The sequence below is a fragment of the Xiphophorus maculatus genome, chromosome 18, assembly GCF_002775205.1.
Source record: "Xiphophorus maculatus strain JP 163 A chromosome 18, X_maculatus-5.0-male, whole genome shotgun sequence".
Lineage (NCBI taxonomy): Eukaryota > Metazoa > Chordata > Actinopteri > Cyprinodontiformes > Poeciliidae > Xiphophorus > Xiphophorus maculatus.
In genome coordinates, this window is record NC_036460.1 from 17209845 (window position 1) to 17225927 (window position 16083).

Here is a 16083-nt window from a genome sequence, read left to right on the forward strand (position 1 = left end):
TTCTGCTACGTGCCTGAATAATTAATAATAAAAACCCAAATCCCCCCTTTGGTCCAGTCATGTGTTTGTGAGGGAGAGAGAATGGCTGAATGACGACGAGAAAACAGGAGAGAAATTATACTAGCAGCCACTAGTTTCACTGATACAAACACAGCTAGACAAAGAATGACAGAGATTAAAAGACTCCTTTGTAGCTTTGCAATGTTATTCTTATCCTCTGTTATTGAGACAAAATACAAGAGAGGAGGGCAAAAAAATAAATTGTTCAGAGAGGGGGAATTCATGATGGCCAATTGCTTCCTGACTTTTGTTGGCTTAATGTTGGTGGAGAAGGAACATAATATTTTTGTAATAATGGGGTGTTTATAGTTTCCTGTGTAGCAGCTTGGCACTAATTAAACTGTGTCAAAATTTGTCCTGCCAGTGAAGATCTGAAGGAGTCTGGAAGAAACAACTAAGTAAAGGAACAATGAGAGAAGAGACGTATTTACTGTAAGTGTAGGAAAAATACTGAGGTTCTTAAAAGCGCCTATCATATTGGTCTTCTTTAGAAACTCATTGTTTCATACATGTCTTTATTTAAAAAATGTCTCGGTATAGTACTTTTCTCCCCCACATGTCAATTTTAGAGATGAAACACACAAGGTTTGTTTGAGTGAAACTGACCTAAAAAGGATCTATTTTTTTTTACCTCGAGTTGAAAAGCTTAAATTATGTTTTGAAGTAAGACAGCATCAGCATTTCTTCTTCTGCAGCTGAGAGTCCAAGCTAAACCTCCTTCCACTAATCCATTTAGCTCCACCATAATTCCTCTTTGTGCTAAACACTTATAGCAATCATCACCCAGAGAAACATTCAATCCTTTCTCAGAACAAACTCATTCATGTTCACAGTTAGCATTGCTGAGTAAATCAGACAGGTGATTTATTTGCTGTGTCCCAGTTTCATACCCAGCAACAAATAAGGTTGCAGTGTGTCCCCACTGTACAGTGTTGAGATTGTAACTAAAAAACAAGAAAATAAATCCGACATTATGAAGCACTTTTTGGCTACTTGTATCCAATATCTTGTTCTTTTGATTCTCAAGAGTGGAATTTAGTTCAAATCCATTTGGAGCATGTCAGTCTGAAGCAATGTCTACATTACTCCCCAAAAGGCCTCAATCTGGCTACTTATTTCTTGTTACATCCTTCAGTCGGTTGTGAACGAGACGCCAAGATATCTGAACTCCTGTGTTTGAGGCACAAACCGACCCCAACCTATTGCTGGCAATCAAGACTTTTTCTGGTTGAGTATTATGACATAACACTCTGAAGTTTTGACACCAGACCATTTCCTCTTGACTTGCTCTTGCTTGGATCATACAAGATCCTTATATCCTTTAATTTAACCTCATCACCTCATCAAGATATACTCTGCTAAAACAAAATGTGGACCAAACAACCCAGCTCCCATCAGAACCACAGCAAGGGGAAGTCCACGGTTCCACAGTCAGGAACAAAACAGCATTGAATACTTTGGTTCGACAGTCATATCTTTTCCAACGCCAGAGTAAGTAGAGGAACATGTGATCCCTCGGTATCAGCAAAACGTTTTGATCCCCTTTCCTAAAAATTGGATTCACTATTGCGATTTTACACCCAACTACTTTTTCTCGTCATCTATTAAACGTTGAAGTTAACAACATCCCAACTATGTTATCATCATGACACTGTTGAAACTTCTGCTGTGTATAATTTTTGACAATCATATATATATATATGTAATTTTTGTATATTTGTACATATGTTGAAAATGCCCCTCTAACCACGTACGAGTGAATTATTAGTTTCACAGCTGCAGCCAGTTCTTTCAAACTAATTCTAAAGATGCAGATGGTGCCAGGTGTCACAACCAGATCCTCTGTATGGTTTTCATTGGAAGCAGAAGCATGACTAAAATCTAAATCTGCATCTGGCGTCTGCTCAAAGTCTGAGACATAAAATTCTCCATTCTCGCCTACTAGGTTCCACTACAGGTATCTGTTGGAGTCTCTTGTGCAGCCAGATTTTTGTAACCGAATTGGCAATAAGTGCTGGCAGAGAGTGTTTCCAGTCAGGCATCGGTGCCAAACATGAACCGGATGAAAAATGTTGGATCATGAGCAGAAAAAAAAATATATAGAGCATGGCTCGCTGTAATTTGATGCAGTAAAGAAGCTGTTTTTCTACTGGGTTACCTTATCTGTCAGGAACAAGTATTTAAAACACACTGATATTCTGGTTTTTTTCCCACCTCTCTCTTTAGTAGACTGTGTATAAACCAGCTCATTATCGCCCTGTAGAAGGCTGTGGTGAAAACTTTGTAGCTGAGCGAAATACATCATGTTCACTTGTGGTAAAACAAAATGTGGTTTGGCACATGCTTCTTCAAGATTTGGCAGCTTGCATGGTGTAGGTATTGCACCTTCATCATCTCTTCTGTGATGTGTTGCAGGTTTGCCTGCCATGTTAAGAAGAAACAAAGAAAAACCAAAAAGAGCTTTTAGCTAACTTTTTAAATCTATTGTAAGGACATGTGAAATCTAATTAAAACAGTTTAAGGTTTTCATTTTAACCTGCAGCTTCCACAGGAAAAAAAACAAACAATAATCTGAGAATTGTGTTATATACTCTCTCCATTATACTTTAGTAAATTTTGGTGTCGTGCAGATAAGTTACTTCATGTGTACAAACCACCTAGAGATCTAAATTACACCTTCAACAAACATTCACCTTCTTTACGTACCTGGCAGGTTGTTATTCAGGTGTTTTTCTATTTTAAATGTAAACTGATGCATGTCAAAAGTGATTAGATTTTGTTCTCATATAATCAATATTTTTGAGACATATATGAAAACAAAATCAATCCATAATTGCTTGCAATCTTAATGCCTGTAACTTTTTCACATGAACCAATAGCACAAAGCAAATATGGAGAAAATAGGATTTGTGATGTTTTAAACATTGCATTACCTTGTTCAGAGTAGAATCAACACAAACAAAAGTCTTCATATCAAACACAAATACAGAAAGCCAGAACCATTAAAAAAATAAGAATTTCTTGATACCCAAACTAGTGAGAGAAATACTTTGTCTAAGCAAAATTTGTAGGAAGTGCTACTGATGCACAATCACTCTGTTTCACATGGTCTGTATAGTTGCAAGATCAAAAAGTATATCATGACTTTCAAACCATTCTTCTGATTGCTGCTCCACAAAATGCCACATGCACACATTTGTCAAAGAGACAGAAGGTAAGAGGCCCAACAATGTCGGAGTCAGCAAGATTCCTCTGTAGTCATCCACTTTACTGCTCGGGGTAATTTATTAGCATACCAGACAGGGGCAGTCAACTTGAGAATGAACAGCTGGAAGCTTTAATTTTTTTTTTTCCCCATTTGAAAATTAGCAAAACATAATAAAAAAAAATATTTCGCAAAGGTCTAAGCTGCAGAGTCAATGTTTAAATGTGCATAAAATTAAAAGTGAGGGTGTCTCCATCTACAAAATGACAGCATAAGAAATGTGCCAGTTGTTGCCCATGCTCTCTCAATTTTTTGTGAAGCACTTTTGGGCTTTTTTGGGTAAACCTATGGAGGATGTCAACAACTATCTGCTGGGAAACTGTCAAATCAGCAGTGTTCTCCAGGACTGTGCAGGCAATTATATAACATTTCTCTTCTGAAATTATTTTCATTTGTTCTAACGATTGAACTAACAAGAAGCAAATAAATATTTTGAATATATTACTGTGTGCATTACATTTGTTTGAGTTTTATGCTGTGACTAAATTACTAAATAATTTTTCTACAATTTTCTAATTTACTCAGCCTGTGTAAAGGATCACTAGGATATGGCTGTTAAACTGGAGTTTATTTTTGAAATATGGTGTGATGAGTTCAACAACTCTTGTGAAACTCTGATTTGATGGTAACAACAGGGGGCCAAAACAACGAGCTGATTTTGCTGCTGTTGGTGAGCAAAACACAAATATGTGAACTTGAATGTGATTGCAGCATTGTTCTTAATGAGCTTTAACAAAAAGAAGTGCATACACTCAAAATGCAAAACACATACACAAGTGAAGGCTGAGGCACCAACCCACCTCATTCACACCATTGTTCTCAGAGAAAGTAGATCCCACAGCAACAGTTATTACAGAACGGCCAAAAGCACTCACCACACTCATTAGGGTCGATCAGATCGCCTCTGTGGCCAACTCAGAGCGCCGTCTCCCTCTTTGTAAATTGTACTTTTCAGAACCAGCCCCCTGGCCTCCCGCTGTGTCCACTGCTACTTTCCGAGGCTTGTGTAGTGTGCTGGTTTGTGTACACACATGAAGGTGGGTGTGGGCGTCTTTGTGTGTCTAATCCCTGCCGAGTAGAGCGGGTGCTAGGCAGCAAATGCTCACCGGAGAGTTACAAGCAGAAAACAGAGGTTAGATTGGGATTGATTGTGAGGCAACGACCTGCTTTCCTGGCGTCTCGTTTTAGTTGCGTGGCATTTTACAGCCCTCTCTAGCATTTTTTGTTTTTAATTATGTTTTATACAAACAAACATTTCAGTTTGACTTTGCTTCCAAACCTGCAGATATTGTTTTGGTTATATAGCTTCAACCTTTGGTATAACATCCACCTCTGTGTGTACATATGCAGAACTTCTGTTAATATAAATGGCCTTAACTTCTGTCAAGAATCAAGAAGACTCGTACATTGTTGACTGCCAGATACTGTTACTTATGTTTCCATGCAGTGATTCAGCTGGTGCTCCTGTAATATTGCTAGACTCTTTCCACCAGGGTTCTTCGAAATGTACATTGAAGTATCGATGTAAAACCAGAAGCTTAAGACAAGTTAATTGTCTTTAAATAGACATGAGTGACATAACTGGTATTTTAACATTTTTTTTCTATTTTAGAAAAATAATTGGGATAATTGGCTAACTAAAATACAGTGCATTCGTTGATTCACCTATGCATACAGGTGCTTTCTTGTTTAAAGCCCTCACTAATGTGTGTAAACAGTGACTCCATTTGGAGACGAGTTGCTTTAGAGACTTGCTTCATTTACAAGGAAAATAGTGGCTGCAGTCCAACAGCAGCTTTGGTGACATACACCTTACTCAACACATTTAAGAACAACTGCTGTAGAAAACAGTTTCCAGTCCATCCTAATAGCTTCACAGTCACACTCACGGACACGTGACACAAAGTGAAGACTTAAGTAGATTAGTAAGCAGCGTAATGACAACTAGCACTTGACACAGAAGCACGTTACACTAAGCAAGTCCACAGTTGCCTCTTTCTTTGACAAAAAACAACAGAAGGCTAACTGGCGGGTAGGTTGCTGAATAAATATGTTCATTATTTTGGCTGTTTTGCACAGGTTGGTAGTGTCACATTTCCAAATGTCAACAGTTTACAGTGCAAAAATCTCTCTTTTTCTGTATTTTTAGTTTAAAATCCTCATTTTTGGAGACTAAATCATGCCGACATTAATCATTTGTCTCATAATTTACACAGAAAGTGTCTTTATGAAGCAAGATTTATGGTACAGGAGGGTAACTTCTGGTTAAACCCTGAGCTTTGAGACGTGCTGGTTCACTTTCGATCTTAAGGGATTTACTAACTTAGGTTATGCTGCACACTTAACCTGCCCAAGATCAAGTGATCTATTTAGTTACATAAATGGATCACCTTTTGACCAAGCTGCCCAAAGGATCCAAGCAAAAACAGATTGCATTTCAAAATAAAAGTTTCTATTTCACAGTGAAAAAGTATACGTCATGATCCAGTTCCTGACAGAACAATTTCTCACAGCTTTTACTTAAAAGAATTTTTCTTAGAAGAACCTTTCTTGTCAATTCAATGCCTGCAATGTGTTCTCCTGCTGTTGACCCTTTCTTATCATTTGTAATTTGACAATTTAATTTAGACAAAAATTGTAGCTCACAGTTCTTTAGAGAAACAAATTTCTTACATAGAAATTTGTTGTCCAGCCATTCCTGAACAATTTCCTTTTCATGACTGCTAGGTTTGCCTGTTGCATCCAACATATCAAATTCCACATAACACACTTGTTAAATTTGAGTTGCTCTGGTCAAGACATAGTCACTTCATAAACACCTGCCTGATCAGTAAATAAAAGCTCTTTGGTTGTAGGATATTGTAAAACAAGAGTCTTAAGATTAAGATGAAGATTTAAGTCCATAACAAAAACAGTGGTACATATCCAAATATGACGCTTGTATTACAATGCAGTTGTAGATACTGTAGTTTAGGGGGAAAAAAGTCAAACTCTTGGATCACTACAAATCAGAGCTTGTCGTTCTGCCACAAAGCTGTGTTTGATTGAATTAAAATTTATGTTTTTTTATTATGATTGTAAATTTTTATCAAAACCAACCACATACACATTGGCCCCACTGAGACAGATGAATAACAAAAGATGGAAGAGACAGTTGGACTCATGGGAGCCGGAGAGTAAATAGACCAACAGAAAGTCTTTGACAGGAATTGGGAGGGAAATATTGAATAACCACTAGAGAAAGGTCACGGTCATAATTGAGGCCATTCATCATGGGACCGTTTTAGAATAAGTGTTATGTGCCATCCATCCATTCATTGAGCCTCCGGCACAGAGTGGCTGCTGATAAGAGAGTCTGGAGAGAGTCCAGCCAGCAGACAACTTCTGTCCTTTCACCGACACAAAAAGCTGTAAAAGCTGCTGCACATCTTCAACGTAAAAAGCATTTAGTATCTCTGCTGCTACCATGAAAGGATATAAATCTCAGTTCTAATAGGGCTGAACTAAATGTACTAAAAAATGGTGACTTTAAAGAAAATTAGACTTCAGCAACGTTCCGCTTGAATTATTTTAAGTATTTATATATGTACAGAGTTTACAAAATTATTCAGACTCCTTAAACCTCTCAGTATTTCATGGTACAGTCAAAAAAACAAAAATCACTTTTTTATTAAGATTTTATGTATTAACTCAACTCCAATTCATAATTGTGTAGAGGAAGGAAAGTAAGATGTTTCTAAAAAATCTACTAATAAAAAGCTGAAATGTGCGTCATTTATTTATCTTCAACTACGGCTGCAATTTTGGGAGTATTTGTTTTCACCAGCTTTGCCCATCTAAATGTTTGGCCATTCTTTTATTGTAAAATAATTTAGGCTCAGTCAGATTGGATGGCAAGCATCAAAGTAATTTTCAAGTCTTGACAATTTTGTTTTATCTAAATATTTGCCTTTTCTTAAAAAGAAAAAAAATCCATTAAGCAACATGTGCACATAAAAATCTGCCATTAGACAAGATCCTGATATAAACATAGATGTATTTTATTGAATTAGTCAGAAATGCAACCATGAAGAGAATTCGTTTCACTATAACACAAAATACCTTTCCTGCACACGTCTGAGATTTACAAATACTATACAGATAACTGACTGCGTATATTCAATACAAAGAACAAGAAAAAAAACTGAAAGTAGAAAAAAAACATGTTTGTGAGGAATGTTTTTAAAATAAATTGTTTTTCTGCTTCTTTCTTCCATCTCCTGACAAAATCAATGAGAAAGTGTAATATTTCTTGAAGTTTGTGTTCAGATCAACAAATAAGACATCCTTCAGTAATTACTACCCAAGTATAATCAATCCTTCCAGACTGGCTTCTTAAAAGTGAATTACTGTAAAATCAGAAATTTCTAAATGCCTCTTTAAAAGGAATCAACAAAATCCATCTCCCCTGTTTAAGTTTCATGTTGTCAGCCTTTATAGAGAGCAGTTCTCATCATGGTTTGCTCAACTATGAAAATGCTTTTGTAAGACAGATGTTTATTTTGTTTCTCATATATTTCTTTAGACTTTGTCAGGATGTGTTGCTTTTATGTGGTTGTTTAGCCCAGTGTCTCCCAGTACCAAAAGTCTTTCATCTTTTAGATGTGCAAGTGCATTGATGTCCACCCACTAATTTCAGTCAGAAAGGAAACACCTAAAACATGCAGGAGAGTGAAATGTGAGGACGAGGGTTGAGAAAAATGGACTGTTTCCATTTCCACATTAGAACCAGGAAACTCCATTTGAAGTAAATATAAGGAATAAGGTTTTTGCATGTTTGTTTTAGGTCTACAAACTATGCTGCTGTGTTCTTCATACTATGTGTTTTAAAGAAATATTAAACCATGTAAACAACTAGTGTGTTTGCAATTTTTAAAAATTGGAAAGAAATGCAAAAAACAAGAGGGCAGAAGCAGCTGAGCATATGGTGAAGTTTGACCTCAGGAATGGCCCAGAGCAAGTTCATGCATCTCCAGCTGAGGCATCCAAGCTGCAGTAATGTGTCACATCCTCCAGGACAGAGATATAGATAGAGATTGCTAAAAGGCACCAGAGGTCATATTAAACATTCGCAACATCCATTATAAACACAAATCAAATGCAATCACTTGCCTCCAAACTGAAAACAGTAAAACAGCATCACTCATCGCTCTTTAATTTCTTTATGTGCCCTACAGCTTGGAACTGCTCTTAGATATTCAATATCACCTCTTAACCTTGCTGTCAGCTCTCTCTGTGGGTCTGCAGTTACACACATACTTTTTCCACAAGCATGCACTGTGGTCCCAGCAGAGAAAAACCAATAAAGCTTTATGCTACTGGCTCAGACTATCTCCTGGTGTGCACAGCAGGGAGGATGCTATCTGCTCCGTTTTCATTTAGTTTCTTATAAGCTTGCCAAAGTAAAACTTAAAGTGACACACCACGCAATAGCTTTCATTAAGATGCACATGTAGGCAATTAGAAAAAATTTTAGATATGCAAATGAACATGATATTGTGGGATTAGGACCACAAAGGCTAACCGAATTAAATCAATTATGTTAATGGTCTGCCAGATAGATCATTCAGAATGAAATAAAGTGGATTCATGTTAAGATGAATATCACGTGCTTTTAGAGGAAGCAGTGACAAAGTCTACCTGGAAGCAAAATTAACAACTACACGGGACCTTATGTGTAACACGGGGGAAGAACCCAGATTGTGACAAGAGGACGTGGCCTTAAAGCCAACTGGTAGACTTCTTAAATCTCATCAAGTAGCCTAGGGTCTCCCAATTAAAAGTACCCAGGTAGGTCTGGCTTAAAATGATGAAACAGAAATGGTATACAAAATATGTTTTATTTATACATTCTTTTACAATATTAAAAATAGACATTATTCTAGTTTAAAACCCAATACAGAACAGCAACTCAGGACACTGGAAGCAATTTGAGACAAACAAAAAACTGCAAACCAAATTAGTAACCACACAAATTAAGGACATAAAATAATGTTAGACAAAACACACAAAAAACAAGTCTCACGTTGCGTCAGCACAGTCCTATGACGCTGCGCCCAATCAACTAATTCATAAAACAAAACACGAACTAACAGTTTGGTTCTGTGGAGCCTGTGCTACAACTCCAGCTCAACCTATTAATTTAACCCAAAGCATCAAAAAAATGCACCCAGGTGAGAGCACAATATGCAACATCAGCAATACCAAAAAAACAGGTAAGGTGTCTGCTGACAATAATAAAACCACTCAAGGCAAGATGAAAAACTGTTACCTTAATCAGCCACGCAACAGCGTACCCTCAGATGCTGCAGCGAAGAACCACTGAAATGCATCCTAAAAAGCAATTAGAAAGCCCGTCAGAAGATAGTAGCAACAATATAAAAAGCGACCTAACATTGCACAGATAACAAAAATCAATTTATCCTACCATCAGCACAAATGTGCAGGATCCAAATCTTGGCGCAGCACGGCGCCAGCGCTCATCCAACAGATCCAACTGCGCGCCACAATGGATCCGACTCTGTAAACTTGGCGGGCACACCTGGTGCCTATATACGCACTAATGAGCCCGACAATGCTGCAAACGGAAGTGAAGGTGGGGAAACGGGGCATGATGCATTCAAGGGCCAGAAACGGGTGGGAATTTACAGCCACTTTATATAAACACCGTTATAGACCAACCGGTTACATCCGTAACACAGAGCTTTAGCTTGAATTTACCATCTACTATTGGTGAATAAAAATGATTATTTAAACTCTAAGATGGTCTGAGGATAAGCAGCCTGTGGTGTAGGTGCAGGAACGTGTTTGGAGTGATTCCAGTTGGAGAAATCATAGAGCGGTTCTCAAACTAACAGCTTGAACTTTTTAAGAAAAGATGTTCAAACTCAATATTTTCTATGTCAGTTTGAGATTTTGAGGAACAGCAAAGCTCGTCTTTGCTTTGTTAGAGTTCGATCCTCATTAAGATTCCAATCTACTGAGCAAAAAATAGAAAAAACTAGAAACAACAGTTCCTTCTGGAGAATACTAAGCCATGGTTAGGACCCTCTTGCTTTCCATGCTGATGTGTTACAAGATTGGTTGTGATTGGGCAAGGTACATTGTGTCACTTCCTGTTGTCGCTGCTGCAGGAGGTGTGCAATACCAAGTACAGAGCTAATATCATCAATTCTGATACTGGTAGTTTTTATTATTTACTTTCATGAAACTTTTGACCTTTTGGTGTTTTTATGTTTTTGCCTTTGAATTATTTTTTTTAAAACCAACGAAGGAATTTGGACAAAGTTTATAGGTGTCTACAAAATACTTTAAGAACATGATGAATGGAACAAAAAAATAAAAAATCTGAACAAAATCTTTTTTGAGGCAGAACTGTATGGTATACCATACAAAAATAACATTAAAAATGTACAGAGACAATCTGAAACTAAAGTATAAATATTATCATGTTAGTATCAATCTGATACCAATACCAACTTGGTGTTGATAGCATCAATATATTGGATCAATCCGCCCACCTGTATGTCTAATGTTGTTTCTACATTTACATCTCAGTCTCCTCTGCCTCCTTTAAGTGATAATGGTACGTGTAATAAATGTGGCATTTTTGGAGGCGAGGGTGTTGGAAAAGGAAGCTTGACTGCGCTGTTGAAAAACCATCAGATAGTTAAGCCCCTTAACTAGCTTGGAGCCAACAAGAACAAACTCTCATAATGGACGCTGAAGGAAAAGAGACGTTTGCTGCTTCTCTGTCCTTAAAAGTTTCCAATGCATACACTCCTTTTTGTTAAAGATCCTTAAAAGTTACTACCTACCTCTTCCAATTAATCAAAGTAGATGATGCAAAATGTGGCAACTTGACAACCAACACAACCAGTAAGAACTTATAAATTCCCACATATTAAGATATTACTATAAACAGCAGTCACTTGCTTTGATCAATTGAGTTCAATTGAGTAGTTATTGTATTAAAAATTCTTTAGGAAATAAATAAAGCAGAACTCAAGCTGCCAACATTTGCATCTTCTGTCCCTAGTTACCATCTTCACTGTCACATCTAGTTTGATCAACAACTACCAGATGTGGGGTGAAGAACTAACTAGGGACATTTCTGAAGATATTTCACAGGAACAAAAGTCTGTTTCTGCCCATATGTTCTGAATCCTAAATGGCCTCCTACAGGCAGTCCTCCTGGATACTGAAGAGAAGCAGAAAGTACACCAATCAGTAACCTCCTGCTGAGTTGCAGGTGGCTCCCAGTGATTTGAGCCTCTCCAGACAAAAATAAGACAAGGAAAGAGTGGATTGATTCCTTCACTGCAGGCCAGTAGACGATACTCAGTCTAAAATCTGTTGTAAAGCCGACAGTACCGTATTTTACTGGTCTTGCTTTTCACATTTACATCAAATATTTTATTTGGAATGTGAAATTGTATCTTTTAATATGCCCATACTGAAGGGATTTTAACAATTAATGTTCCAAAACAAACAAATTGTGAATAGATTGTTCATAATAAAAGGTACAAAAATAGCACAAAACAACGTAAAAACATATCCAGAGCCTCTCAAACACTTAATATGACTGTTGTGGCATCAACAATGATGAGATAAAACATCCCAAGAAAAATCTGACAAAAAGCTAATTTATTATCCTGTAAAATTTTCAACCAGTGCAGAAGTAATCAGTAAGAAAGGTGAACTCATTTCTGACTCTTTTAGATGTGGAGAACTTCATTCAGTCTCAAAAACACGATGGTTTGTTAAACCAGGTGCTTTGCTTTGCATACTCTGTCGTGCCATTTTTCATTGTTACTGAAAGTCCCTCCTGCCTCATATATTTCGTTCATTTGTGAGGGTCTATAAGGCCCGTCAGATGCTGCTGCACCTGCCTGAAAGGCTTTATTTTTCAAAGCATAGGGTGGCGGCTGTTGCTTGTTATTAACAGAGCTAGACAGGCATTTTGTAAAAGGTGTTTTTATTGTGATTTTTACAAAAGAGGGAAGAAAAACGTCAGAAGAAATCAATGGTTTTTTTAGGTGGCTGCAGATTTAAAGAAGATAGCATTCACATTGGAGTTTAATCTATGTATATCCAGAAAAGTCCTACATGTCCAAAACTACAGAAAAGAAAACATTTTAATTTCCCCCTCAGTTGAGAGTATCTCAATCAAAAATTAAATTTATTTGACTTAACTCTACCTTACTCTTGTAGATGATATGTAAAATGCAGCAAATCGTCAAAGGCTTATTTTCACAGTTCAGGGTTTTCACTGTAAAGTTTTGAAACTTCTTAATCATCTTAAAAGTTGAGCTGAATCTCCACGTTACCTGCAGGAACTGTAACCTCAACACAGTGTTTCAAAAGTTTTACCAAGAGCCAGGATTTTCAGATTTTGTTTTTTATCCATGAGGAGCTTGACAAAAATGCAGAATGATGCAAAACCTGCTGTGTCTAACTGTGAGACAGTAATCACATGTGATTGGTCGTAGCAAGAGTCAATAGGAGGCGAGTTTGGTAATGGGGTGCACTAATGTGTCCTTGAGACTTGCTGGACAGCATGAATCTTTAAGCTTTTTTTCCTCTCTTTAGTCTGTTTTCCCTCTGGTCCTCCACCCTGCTGTGCGTCTCCGACTTCCCTTCTGTAACAAGGTCAACTACAGCACTCAGCTGGAAAACATCTGTCTCTTCATGTTCACTAGAAATTACATCATCAACATTGAAGATTCAGCTGCATAGTATGATGTTTTGCTTTAATTATATCATATGCAGAGGGTCTTTTTTATCCAAACAACAGAAGGAGAGTTAGAGTCTCTTATTTCTTTACCAGAAGTGGTGACTCAAGTCAACATCAAAAGTTTGACTTGGACTTGTGCTCTTAATACTCACAACTTAACTCAAAATATGGGACTCAACTCGCAAGTGATCTTTTACCTTACTTGAGCAAAATGATGAATATAGCCCAGACTGTTTTTTTTTTTGCACCCCACCAGGGGGGCTTTTTGTGAGCTCTAGTGTCCCTTATTTTTGAAAGTAGGCTAACAGGAAAGGGAGTAGGACATGCAGCAAATGTCACTGGATCCAGGAGTCGAACCGGCGACGGTTGAGGACATTGAGGACTCAAGGCCTCCAAACATGGGTCACGCTATCCCCTACACCACCACGGCACGCCCCAGCTCCAGACTGTTTTAATGTATAACTGTGCCATGGTTGCAAGTAGTATGCCTGGGTGTGTTCTTAAGCACCAACGCCTTCGAGCATAAGGCATAAAAGTTTTACACAATTCCATTCGAATTTCATCTCCCTTCAGTGCTCTCACTGGGATTTATCCAATTGAACTCAATTTCTCAAGATGCGTTTCGACTGGGTCATTCCACGAAGGAGGAATTATGACTGCGACATTGAGTTTCTGCACTGTTTTTGTCTTCCTGTGATAAAATGATAAAATAATGATACCGAAGGAAGTGAACAAAGCTGTTCAGTCCATATTTAGGACTCCAATGATTCTTAAATTGGTCTTACAAAGCCTGCAGCTCTCATCAACAGCCATCTTGTTCTCTCTTTGCAGTGAGGGATGGTTGTTTACAGTGCATGCAATTTCTACTGAGCTTCATAGCAAAGTTTGCTTCTTAATCGATTACATTACCAGGATTACATAAATCCTGGTTAATAGTTGGACTGTTTGGGTTTCAAACAAGTTTTATCGTTCCTGAGGTGCTAAACACTTGGTGTTAGCCTCCGTATACTGGACCATGCCCTAAGCTGTCACTCAGTCACAATATTTGGTTTGACATAAATAAATAAATGAGCAACTCTTTTCACAAGGACACAGAGAAGTACAGACAAACTGGATTATTTAGAGTTGTGTATTTTGAACTTGTGTCAGCAAAGACAGAGACAAACAGAGGCAGGAGGTGAAGGATTTTTGAAGCTTTTCTACTTTTCTCTGCAGGCACGTCTCACATCAAATCAACTTTTCCATTACTAACTCTTATCAAAACAGGATAGGGCATAAAATAAAAGCCTGGCTTCTGGTATGGCCTCCTTGGGAACAAAACAGGGTATCAGTCCACAAACTGATTAACAGATGTGTGTTTCTTCAACATCGATTCAAAGGGAGAGTAATAACAGCCTGAGGACACAAAGGCAGCGATTCAGGGCTGCTGATCCACAGATGTTTACGGTGCACATTGGAGTCAGACTTTTGGCTTACTGGGGGTTTAAGCATGTGCACTGTTTAGGCATAAGGCATATGTTTCTTGCAAAGTGTAAAATAATTCCTTTAATGAATAGCTCAAATTTTCAATTGTGAATGTAAAACCAGTCAAATACATGGCAAAGCACAATGCAAATGTAGGAGGCTATAGACTCCAAGGAATAATAATTTAATTATCACTAAATCTGTATCATTCACTTTGTGTAGAGGGGCCTTTCACAACAAAGCATCCCTCTTTTGGTGACAGGAAGTTACATAATTATGAAAAGCAATTTCTCCAACGTTTCAACCTATTTGTTTGTTTCCAGCCTGCTGACATGTCAGACACTAAGCAGTTTATTCAGCCCAGCTGTGCCTGGTGCCTCTCACCTGTGCTCTGCTCCCTGCAGCCACAGAAACAAGGCCAAATTATCCATATCAGTTCTGTGTATTAATGTTTGCTGCCAGTTTTTTGATCTCTTGGTTTTGACCTTGCTTTTCTTGTTGTGCCTCAACCTTTGTGAATTCTACATTCATCTCTGCTTTCTGGACACAAAGACATGGATTTTGACCTTTGCACTCAACCATGCCTGATCGCCTCAGTCCATACCTTTGTTTCTCACCCTCACTACTTGCTTTTGTGCTTTTGCCATTAATAATTGGAATTTAATGGAAATATTGTTTATATATTTCTGTACTAGTTTAGTCTTGTTTTTTTCAGTATGGTGTATTTTTTTGTGTATTCTTTTTGAATTGTGTATGGACAAGTTGAAAACTGATGGAAAAAAGAGAAAAAAATTAATATTTTTATTATTATTATTATTATTATTATTATTATTATTATTATTATTATTATTATTATTAATAAATAAACCTTCTTGCCATGTCTTTGCCCAACAGACAGGATTTGTCGTCAGACCAGTGGTGATGATCTGTGGACATCAGGGTTTGGCATGTGGAAGTCAAGCAGCTGATTATCCTCAGAGAGTTTAGTGAAACTTTGAGTTTGTTTAACTCAGTCACTGACTGAGTTAAACAAACTTCCTTTTTTTTCCCCCAATTCATTTGCTCAAGAACGTTTTTGTGACCAGTCTGGTTCCCACCAGTTTCAGTCTTTTAAAAATGTGCTCTCTGCTTGGTTGAATTATTTGGTCCCCTGTCAAATGTTCACATTGGTTAATCAAATGCTTAAACATGAATACATAAAAACAAGAAACATTATATTACAGCTCATCTCTAAAATGTTAGTCTGAACTCTTTCTAAGGCGTGTTTTTTACGTTGTGTATGATTATGCATTTTAATGCTAACATTTGTTTCTTTCTCTGACAGAAGTAGAAGTGCAGTTTAAAAAGCCCCTTGGTTCGATGGATAAAAAGTGCTCACTGTTGGAGACCGGCAGCAAAGAGTGCTGCCTCAGGGTCAGAAAGTCTCCACAACAGCCATTAAAGACTACTTGCATGCCAACCAGTTATTTGGGAGCTACACCAGGGAAAAGCTGCTGTTAGTATTTGGTACAGCCCCCTT

General features: G+C 37.6%; 1 long non-coding RNA gene across 1 annotated transcript in view; it reads right to left on the reverse strand.

Annotated features, from left to right (window-relative positions):
• The window catches only part of LOC111611946, a 46354-nt gene extending 36463 nt beyond the window's left edge, over positions 1-9891 (reverse strand). The window contains exons 1-2 of the long non-coding RNA XR_002754313.1: positions 9792-9891; positions 9636-9697 (exon numbers count right to left, since the gene is read on the reverse strand). This is a non-coding gene — a long non-coding RNA (uncharacterized LOC111611946). The remainder of the gene's footprint in view (positions 1-9635; positions 9698-9791) is intronic.
• Positions 9892-16083: the final 6192 nt, after the last annotated feature.